Consider the following 10,219-nt stretch of genomic DNA (forward strand, 5'->3'; position numbering starts at 1 on the left):
TCCTGATGTCAGTTTGTAGGGCTCCCTTGGGTCTATCAGGGCACCACAAGTTTGAGGTGGGGAGAACTTCGGTCTGGAGTCCAGCCTTCGATATAAGGATTTTGTGCAGTCAGGTCCCAGTGCTGTGCTTGGGGCCCCTGGGCACATCCTTTGGCCATTTTCCCTGGAAAAGAAAACTCACCAGTCCAAGTTCCTGATGTCAGTTTGTAGGGCTCCCTTGTGTCTATCAGGGCAGCAGAGTTTTGTGGAGGGGACAATTTTGGTCTGGGGTCCATCCTTCGATATAAGGATTTTGTGAAGTCAGGTCCCAGCCCAGGGCCAGGGGCCCCTGGGCACATCCTTTGGCCATTTTCCCTGGGAAAGAAAACTCACCAGTCCAAGTTCCTGATGTCAGTTTGTAGGGCTCCCTTGGGTCTATCAGGGCAGCAGAGGTTTGTGGAGGGGACTACTTCAGTTTGGGGACCATCCTTTGATATAAGGATTTTTTGCATTCAGGTCCCATCCCAGGACCAGGGGCCCCTGGGCACATCCTTTGGCCATTTTCCCTGGGAAAGAAAATTCACCAGTCCAGGTTGCTGATGTCAGTTTGTAGGGCTCCCTTGGGTCTGTCAGAGCAGCAGAGTTTTGAGGGGGGACAATTTCGGTCGGGGGTCCATCCTTCGATATAAGGATTTTGTGCAGTCAGGTCCCAGCCCAGTGCCAGGGGCCCCTGGGCACATCCTTTGGCCATTTTCCCTGGGAAAGAAAACTCACCAGTCCAGGTTCCTGATGTCAGTTTGTAGGGCTCCCTTGGGTCTATCAGGGCAGCACAAGTTTGAGGTGGGGACAACTTTGGTCTGCGATCCGTCCTTCGATATAGGGATTCTTTACAGTCAGGTCCCAGCCCAGTTCCAGGGGCCCCTGGGCACATCCTTTGGCCATTTTCCCTGGGAAAGAAAACTCACCAGTCCAGGTTGCTGATGTCAGTTTGTAGGGCTCCCTTGGGTCTATCAGGTCAGCACATGTTTAATTAGGGGACAACTTTGGTCTGCGATCCATCCTTTGATATAGGGATTTTTTGCATTCAGGTCCCAGCCCAGTGCCAGGGGCCCCTGGGCACATCCTTTGGCCATTTTCCCTGGGAAAGAAAACTCAGCAGTCCAGGTTCCTGATGTCAGTTTGTAGGGCTCCCTTGGGTCTATCAGGGCGGCACAACTTTGGGGAGGGGACAACTTCGGTCTGGGGTCCATCCTTCAATATAAGGATTTTTTGCTTTGAGGTCATAGCCCAGTGCTAGGGGCCCCTGGGCACTTCCTTTGGCCATTTTCCCTGGGAAAGAAAACTCACCAGTCCAGGTTCCTGATGTCAGTTTGTAGGGCTCCCTTGGGTCTATCAGGGCAGCAAAACTTGAGGTGGGGACAACTTTGGTCTGCGATCCATCCTTCGATATAAGGATTCTTTGCAGTCAGGTCCCAGTGCTGTGCTTGGGGCCCCTGGGTACAACCTTTGGCAATTTTCCCTGGGAAAGAAAACTCACCAGTCCAGGTTGCTGATGTCAGTTTGTCGGGCTCCCTTGGGTATATCAGGGCAGCAGAGTTTTGAGGAGGGGACAATTTTGGTCTGGGGTCCATCCTTCGATATAAGGATTTTGTGCAGTCAGGTCCCAGTCCAAGGCCAGTGGCCCCTGGGCACATCCTTTGGCCATTTTTCCTGGAAAGGAAAATTCACCAGTCCAGGTTGCTGATGTCAGTTTGTAGGGCTCCCTTGGGTCTATCAGGGCAGCAGAGTTTTGAGGAGGGGAAAACTTCGGTCTGGGGTCCATCCTTCGATATAAGGATTTTGTGCCATCAAGTCCCAACCAGGGGCCAGGGGCCCCTGGGCACATCCTTTGGCCATTTTTCCTGGGAAAGAAAACTCACTAGTCCAGGTACCTGATGTCAGTTTGTAGGGCTCCCTTGGGTCAATCAGGGCAGCAGAAGTTTGAGGAGGGGACAACTTCGGTCTGCGATCCATCCTTCGATAAAATGATTTTTTGAAGTCAGGCCCCTGCCCAGTGCCAGGGGCCCCTGGGCACATCCTTTGACCATTTTCTTTGGGAAAGAAAACTCACCAGTCCAGGTTGCTGATGTCAGTTTGTAGGGCTCCCTTGGCTTTATCAGGGCAGCAGAGGTTTGTGGAGGGGACAACTTCAGTTTGGGGACCATCCTTTGATATAAGTATTTTTTGCATTCAGGCCCCAGCCCAGGACCACGGGCCCCTGGGCACATCCTTTGGCCATTTCTCCTGGGGAAGAAAACTCACCAGTCCAGGTTGCTGATGTCAGTTTGTAGGGCTCCCTTGGGTCTGTCAGGGCAGCAGAGTTTTGAGGAGGGGACAATTTTGGTCTGGGGTCCATCCTTCGATATAAGGATTTTGTGAAGTCAGGTCCCAGCCCGGAGCCAGTGGCCCCTGGGCACAACCTTTGGCCATTTTCCCTGGAAAAGAAAACTCACCAGTCCAGGTTGCTGATGTCAGTTTGTAGGGCTCCCTTGGGTCTATCAGGTCAGCACAAGTTGGAGGTGGGGACAAGTTTGGTCTGCGATCCATCCTTCGATATAGGGATTCTTTACAGTCAGGTCCCAGCCCAGTGCCAGGGGCCCCTGGGCACATCCTTTGGCCGTTTTCCCTGGGAAAGAAAACTCACCAGTCCAGGTTGCTGATGTCAGTTTGTAGGGCTCCCTTGGGTCTATCAGGGCAGCAGAAGTTTGAGGTGGGGACAACTTCGGTCTGGAGTCCAGCCTTCGATATAAGGATTTTGTGCAGTCAGGTCCCAGCCCAGTGCCAGGGGCCCCTGGGCACATCCTTTGGCCATTTTCTTTGGGAAAGAAAACTCACCACTCCAGGTTCCTCATGTCAGTTTGTAGGGCTCCCTTGGGTCAATCAGGGCAGCGCAAGTTTGAGGTGGGGACAACTTTGGTCTGCGATCCATCCTTCGATATAGGGATTCATTACAGTCAGGTCCCAGCCCAGTGCCAGGGGCCCCTGGGCACATCCTTTGGCCATTTTCCCTGGGAAAGAAAACTCACCAGTCCAGGTTGCTGATGTCAGTTTGTAGGGCTCCCTTGGGTCTATCAGAGCAGCAGAGTTTTGAGGAGGGGACAATTTTGGTCGGGGGTCCATCCTTCGATATAAGGATTTTGTGCAGTCCGGTCCCAGCCGAGTGCCAGGGGCCCCTGGGCACATCCTTTGGCCATTTTCCCTGGGAAAGAAAACTCACCAGTCCAGGTTCCTGATGTCAGTTTGTAGGGCTCCCTTGGGTCTATCAGGGCAGCAAAATTTGAGATGGGGACAACTTTGGTCTGCGATCCATCCTTCGATATAGGGATTCTTTGCAATCCGGCCCCAGCCCAGGGCCAGGGGCCCCTGGGCACATCCTTTGGCCCTTTTCCATGGAAAAGAAAATTCACCAGTCCAGGTTGCTGATGTCAGTTTGTAGGGCTCCCTTGGCTTTATCAGGGCAGCAGAGGTTTGTGGAGGGGAAAACTTTGGTCTGCGATCCATCCTTCGATATAAGGATTTTTTTGCATTCAGGTTCCAGCCCAGTGCCAGGGGCCCCTGGGCACATCCTTTGGCAATTTTCCCTGGAAAAGAAAACTCACCAGTCCAGGTTGCTGATGTCAGTTTGTAGGGCTCCCTTGGGTCTATCTGGGCAGCACAAGTATGAGATGGGGACAATTTTGTCTGGGGTCCAGCCTTTGATTTAATGATTCTTTGCAGTCAGGCCCTAGCCCAGGGCCAGGGGCACCTGGGCACGTCCTTTGGCCATTTTCCCTGGGAAAGAAAACTCAGCAGTCCAGGTTCCTGCTGTCAGTTTGTAGGGCTCCCTTGGGTCTATCAGGGCGGCACAACTTTGGGGAGGGGACAACTTCGGTCTGGGGTCCATCCTTCAATATAAGGATTTTTTGCTTTGAGGTCATAGCCCAGTGCTAGGGGCCCCTGGGCACTTCCTTTGGCCATTTTCCATGGAAAAGAAAATTCACCAGTCCAGGTTCCTGATGTCCGTTTGTAGGGCTCCCTGCGGACTGTCAGGGCAGCACCTGCTGGAGATGGTGGCAACTATGGTCTGGGATATATCCTTCGTTGTATGAATTTTTTGCTGTCAGGTCCCTGCTCAGGAGCAGGGTCCCCTGGGCATGTGCCTCAATTTTGAGGAAGTTTCTGTTTAGAATGTATGATTTTTTTTTGGCTTAAAGTAAAAAATTTATTTTTCATTTTTAGTGAGGTTTATTTTTTTTTATTGCTTATTGCTATATTTTTTTGATATTTGTGTTAGGTTAGTAGTAGGGATAGCTTTACTTTTATACGTTGAAACGAGGGTCGTGCGTACTGGTGTTCATAAAGGTTTAATATTTTTATGGTTCTGATGTGTTAGGTTAATGAATTTATAACGTTTACAAGAATTTTTTTTGTTTTTATTTCAATACAGGCAGGGTTTTCTTAGTTTTAAGGATTTGTTTGGCATAGATTTTAGAGGCGTTATTGAGGGGATAGGACAGGGTGTCTCTGTTAATCTATTTGGCAATTTGGATACTGGGTAAAAAAAATTAATATTTTGGTAGAATTTTGGGGTTTTGTTAGTTTAATTATTTATGAATTTGTGTGCCTGCAGCTGTAGTGTCTCTGCTGCAAGTCTCAGTATCCATTCATGTTTGTGTGCGTTAGGCAGTCCACTCGTGTACCAGCGAGTCCCCCCTGCAAGCGGCCGCAGAGCCGCTCCTTCGCTCTCCTGGGAATTCGGGGAGCGGCACACGGCTCTGCGACGAAGCCTTGATCTTTGTCACTTGGAGGTGGCACCAGGGAGCCTCAGGAGCGGCCAAGGAGTTGCTGTAAGTGGGGGAACTACTAGTGAGGGGGACCAGGGTCCACTCGAGTTTTGGGAACGCCGCCTCACCTCGCCTGCTCTTCAGCCAGGCAGACCCTGCCAGGAGGGCGTGGGCGAAGCGTGCGGCCCGAGGAGCCCGGCGTTCTCAAGAGAATAATGGTGAGCAGCAGAATTGCTGAGTTGTGGCTGCTGTGCGGCTGAGATCGTGCAGTGATGTTTGGTGTTCTCGATTGTAGCTGAGCACAGGACCACAGCCCAGTGACCATAGGACATTCCCCGCAGGCGAGGCAGCCTCCATTGCCACGCGACGTGGATTCTCATCCCCAGATGCCAGAGAGATAAGTGGAGGGCTAAGGCCCGCAGAGGGGGTGAAAGCGGGGTGCTGGGAGGGCCTTTAGGATCAGGTTTGGGGGCAGGGATGTGCAAGAAGTGTCCCCTTAGGCCAGCTAAAGGGAAAGTGTCTGTTTTGATCACAGTGCTGAGGTGCTCAGGGCAGAGCAGTTCTGGTGTGTGTCCTGTCACTTGTCTCTGGTGCACTCTGTGTTCTTTGGGTCTCTCAGCTCTTTCTTCTCCTCAAAAGCTCTCTCTCCCTGTCCTGTGTCACGGGTGTCTGCACGTATTTGTCCCACAACTGCTCTGCCCTGCTGCATAGCCTGTAATAGCACAAGTCCTGGGGACTTGAAATTTGTCATTTGCAGGGTGTAGTTGGGCTCTAGATTGTATGGGGAGATTGACATAACATGTTTGGTGATGCTAAGTTGTCCTGCAGCCATTTGACACTAGTCCTAACTTCCTTTCAGGTGCTGACAATTCAAATATGTGGCAGAGAGCCCCAGTCCTGGGTGAGGGTGTTGCCATGATCAGGTCAGTCATGGTTTGCATTTGCAGGGGCTGCCTAAATGGTGACCGTGTTACAGCAGTGTTCTTTGCCTTTATTTTTAGGAGGTCCAGGCAGATAGCAGCAGTCAAGGCCGAGTGTGCCAGGTGAGCAGTGGACAGAAGCAGCTGTTGTTGCTCAGGTTTCAAGATTTGGTGCAATTGTAAGCATCCATTGTTGTTTGTGTGCTTTAGGGAATCCACTCAGTGTACTCATACCTCTGTCTCCAACTGGCTGATGGACCAGTTTTCATGCAGATGTGATCTTGTGGGAAGCAATACAGGACCCTGTGACAGATCCTTCCAATTTTGCATTTCAAGGTCCCCTCCTGGTAACCCACAGGAATGGGCAAGGAGTTGTGGTGAGGCAGAGAAGAGGAGTGAGGGTACCCTCAAGTTGCAGCAATGCCATGTCACCTTGTCTGCCCTTAACCTAGGTGTGCCTTGAGATGACGGTGTCAGAATCCAAGCGCGCCTGAGGTGTGTGGCCCAAGACTTCTTGGGAGACGGTGAGTAGCAGAATTGTCAGGTTCTGGCCCACGTGCTGTTAAGGTAGTGCACTGACGTTTGGTTTTCTTTCTCTTGGCAGAGCAAGAGATAACAGCCTGGTGACAACTGGAACTTCCCAGACAGGCACGAGGCCTCGATCTGCACCTGATGGGGATTTGCATCCCCAGATATGTGCAAGATAAGTGCAGGGCTACAACGCACAGAGGGGATGGAAGAGAGGTGCCAGGTTGGGACTCCCCAGGAGGGGTTTTTGAGTCAGTTTTGGAGATGGGGATGTGCAAGAAGTGTCCCCTTAGGCCAGCTAAAGGGAAAGTGTCTGTTTTGATCACAGTGCTGAGGTGCTCAGGGCAGAGCAGTTCTGGTGTGTGTCCTGTCACTTGTCTCTGGTGCACTCTGTGTTCTTTCGGTCTCTCAGCTCTTTCTTCTCCTCAAAAGCTCTCTCTCCCTGTCCTGTGTCATGGGTGTCTGCACGTATTTTTCCCACCGCTGCTCTGCCCTGCTGCATAGCCTGTAATAGCACAAGTCCTGGGGACTTGAAATTTGTCATTTGCAGGGTGTAGTTGGGCTCTAGATTGTATGGGGAGATTGACATAACATGTTTGGTGCTGTTAAGTTGTCCTGCAGCTGTTTGACACTAGTCCTAACTTCCTTTCAGATGCAGACAGTTCCGGTCAGTGGCAGAGAGCCCCAGTCCTGGGGTGAGGGTGTTGCCATGATCAGGTCAGTCATTGTTTGCATTTGCAGGGGAAGCCTAAAGGGTGACTGTGTTACAGCAGTGTTCTTTGCCTTTATTTTTAGGAGGTCCAGGCAGATAGCAGCAGTCAAGGCCGAGTGTGCCAGGTGAGCAGTGGACAGAAGCAGCTGTTGTTGCTCAGGTTTCAAGATTTGGTGCAATTGTAAGCATCCATTGTTGTTTGTGTGCTTTAGGGAATCCACTCAGAGTATGCCAAGCCCCTGTCACCAACAGCTGATGGCCTGGATTTCCGTGCTTGTGAGCCCTCTGGAAGGTGTTGCAGGACTCTGAGATGAAGCCTTGAAATTTTGTATTTCAAGATTGCATCAGAGTTGCCTTTGGCAATGGCTGAGGAGTTGTGGTGAGTCGCCGAGGTAGGGAGGGGGAGCCAAGGTCCACTCGTGTTTCAGCAATGCCGAGTCTCTTTGTCTCTTCTTAACCCAGGCAGACCCTGCGATGACGGTGGCAGCCTCTGAGCCTGGCCAAAGTGTGCGGCCCGAGCGTTCTCAGGAGAACGGTGAGTAGCAGGATTGCTGGGTTTTGTCCATTGTGCAGCTAAGATCATGCAGTGATGTTTGGTGTTCTCGATTGTAGCTGAGCACGGGACCACAGCCCGGTGACCATTGGACATTCCCCGCAGGCGAGGCAGCCTCCATTGGCACGCGACGTGGATTCTCATGCCCAGATGGCTGAGAGATTAGTGGAGGGCTCAGGCCCACAGTGGGGGTGAAAGCGGGGTGCTGGGAGGGCCTTTAGGATCAGGTTTGGGGGCAGGGATGTGCAAGAAGTGTCCCCTTAGGCCAGCTAAAGGGAAAGTGTCTGTTTTGATCACAGTGCTGAGGTGCACAGGGCAGAGCAGTTCTGGTGTGTGTCCTGTCACTTGTCTCTGGTGCACTCTGTGTTCTTTGGGTCTCTCGGTCCTTTCTTCTCCTCAAAAGCTCTCTCTGCCTGTCCTGTGTCACGGGTGTCTGCACGTATTTGTCCCACAGCTGCTCTGCCCTGCTGCATAGCCTGTAATAGCACAAGTCCTGGGGACTTGAAATTTGTCATTTGCAGGGTGTAGTTGGGCTCTAGATTGTATGGGGAGATTGACATAACATGTTTGGTGATGCTAAGTTGTCCTGCAGCCATTTGACACTAGTCCTAACTTCCTTTCAGATGCAGACAGTTCAGGTCAGTGGCAGAGGGCCCCATTCTTGCGTGAGGATTTTCCCATGATCAGGTCAGTCATTGTTTGCATTTGCAGCGGCAGCCTGAATGGTGACCATGTTACAGCAGTGTTCTTTGCCTTTAATTTTAGGAGGTCCCGGCAGTTTGCAGCAGTCAAGGCCCTGTGTGCCAGGTGAGCAGTGGACAGAAGGAGTTGTTCTGGCTCAGGTCTCCATTTCTGGTGCAATTCTAAGCATCCACTCTTAGTTACTTTGTTTTATTTTAGGCAGTCGTCTTGCAAGATATCTCTGGTCCGGATGTCCAAGGCCAGGTGGGTGCAAGCGTAAGGTCTGGGTGGGTGTGCTTTTCAGGGCAGGGGGATGTTGTTTTCACAGAATCTCGGTGTGGGTTTTTTTGCTTTGTTTTTTTGCAGGTGCTGTCGCTGCCCTAGCTGTGTGAAGGAACAGAGGCGAGCGGGTGAGTTGGCATTTTGGCACGGTGACTCACAGGTGACTCTTATGCAGCAGCATGCTAAGTGTGTACCTTTTTGTTTTTCAGGTATCCTCCAGGCAGCCTGTGGAGTCAAATTGAGACTTCAGGTGAGCTGGGGCAGCGGTGTGTCGGAGTTTCAGGGATTCCTCTTTTCGTGGGCACTAGTTGCATTTTCTGTTTTGTCTTAGGTACCCTGAGGAGGAGCGTAGCTGAAGTTTGGAAACGGCAGCACCGAAGCGGATGTACAGAACATCTCGCCGTTCACATCCAACTGACATGGGATTCCATCCGGTTGTCTTGCAAAAGCTAAGTGCTGGGGCCAGTAGGTGGGAGATGGGGGAAAAACCTTCACTATCACAGGAGGCTATTTGATGTTAGCTTGGAGAAGAGGCCCATAGTGGGATGGGCTCCTCGGGAGCAAAGGGAGAGGGTTTCTCCTCAGCCCCCCCAGAGTCTTCGCTGGGCAGGGCAGTTCCGATCCCTCTCCGCGTTCTCGTGACGTTCGCATTGGCGGCCTTCTTTGACTCTTGACGTTGTCGTGGATCTTTTCACCATAGGAGCCCGCCTTCATGTCTGGAGCTATAGCTACAGTCACCCTGTAGTCATTTCTTCCTTCTCTAGGCCTACTGAGCTTCTTAGGCTTTCTCTTAAGTGCTTTGGCACTAACATCTTGAAAGGCGTTGCATGTCATCATCAAGTGCTACTGCCCTAGGGCTTTCTTTTCTTTGGCATCATCAGCCCATGGCTCATCTTGGGCCAGGAATCTTGGGTCCATAAGGTGAAATTGCCAGGCAGTTTCCATGTGTGTCTGTGTCACGTTGTCTGTGTCCGTGTCACGTTGTCTGTGTCTTAGGCCTTTGTTACATCTCCATGCTTTAGCAACATCATTTTGTGCCGTATCGGCCATATTTTGCTCACGTACCTTCCTGGATATCAGTTATTCTGGCATCTTTACATATTTACTTTTTGGGACCGGACGATGTACATGAGATGTTCTCATCCATCTTCATTCTCAGTTTTGGTAGCCCTTCTCTTGGACTTCCGTACGGATCTTATTAGCCCTTCATCACCTGACCACAGTAGTTCCGTAGCATCTGCCTTCTCAAAGGATATAGGGCTCAAAAATTAGTCTTCTGGAGAATTATATCAAGTCCTCACTTATCTTGTATCTCTGTCGGCTTACATTGTATGCACTTATGTTGCACCTACCTGTGTCGGCTTCTATTGTATGTGCGTATGTTGCGCCTACCTATGTTGGCTTATGTTGTTTGTGCTTATACTGTATGTACCTATGTTGTCTTATATTGTTTGTGCTTATACTGTATGTACCTACGTTGCCTTATGTTGTTTGTGCTTATACTGTATGTACCTACGATGGCTTATGTTGTATGCACCTCTGTTGTGGCAATTGTGATCGGAGCTGCCTTGCCCGGGCACGTAGTCACGCTCAGGTAGAGCAGTTATAAAGCTTTGCCGTTCATCTGTTCTCTACGGGGTTTGGGGTACAACACTGATGGGCCCAGAGTTGGTATAGCTCCTAGCTCTCAGATAGTCAGTCACTGACCGCCTCCCCTTGTCTCGTAGGTCCCCGGGTCCCTACAGAATTTCCTGGAATCTAC

General features: G+C 51.1%; 1 long non-coding RNA gene across 1 annotated transcript; it reads left to right on the forward strand.

Moving 5' to 3' along the window:
- The first annotated feature begins 4,910 nt into the window (after window positions 1-4,910).
- On the forward strand, window positions 4,911-9,416 carry LOC146763329 (uncharacterized). Its single transcript, XR_014952008.1, has 2 exons — window positions 4,911-6,225; window positions 6,306-9,416. It is a non-coding gene; the product is annotated as an uncharacterized LOC146763329 (long non-coding RNA).
- The last annotated feature ends 803 nt before the right edge of the window (window positions 9,417-10,219 follow it).

Source organism: Lonchura striata, chromosome 1A (genome assembly GCF_050655825.1).
Source record: "Lonchura striata isolate lonStrDom1 chromosome 1A, ASM5065582v1, whole genome shotgun sequence".
NCBI classification, from domain to species: domain Eukaryota; kingdom Metazoa; phylum Chordata; class Aves; order Passeriformes; family Estrildidae; genus Lonchura; species Lonchura striata.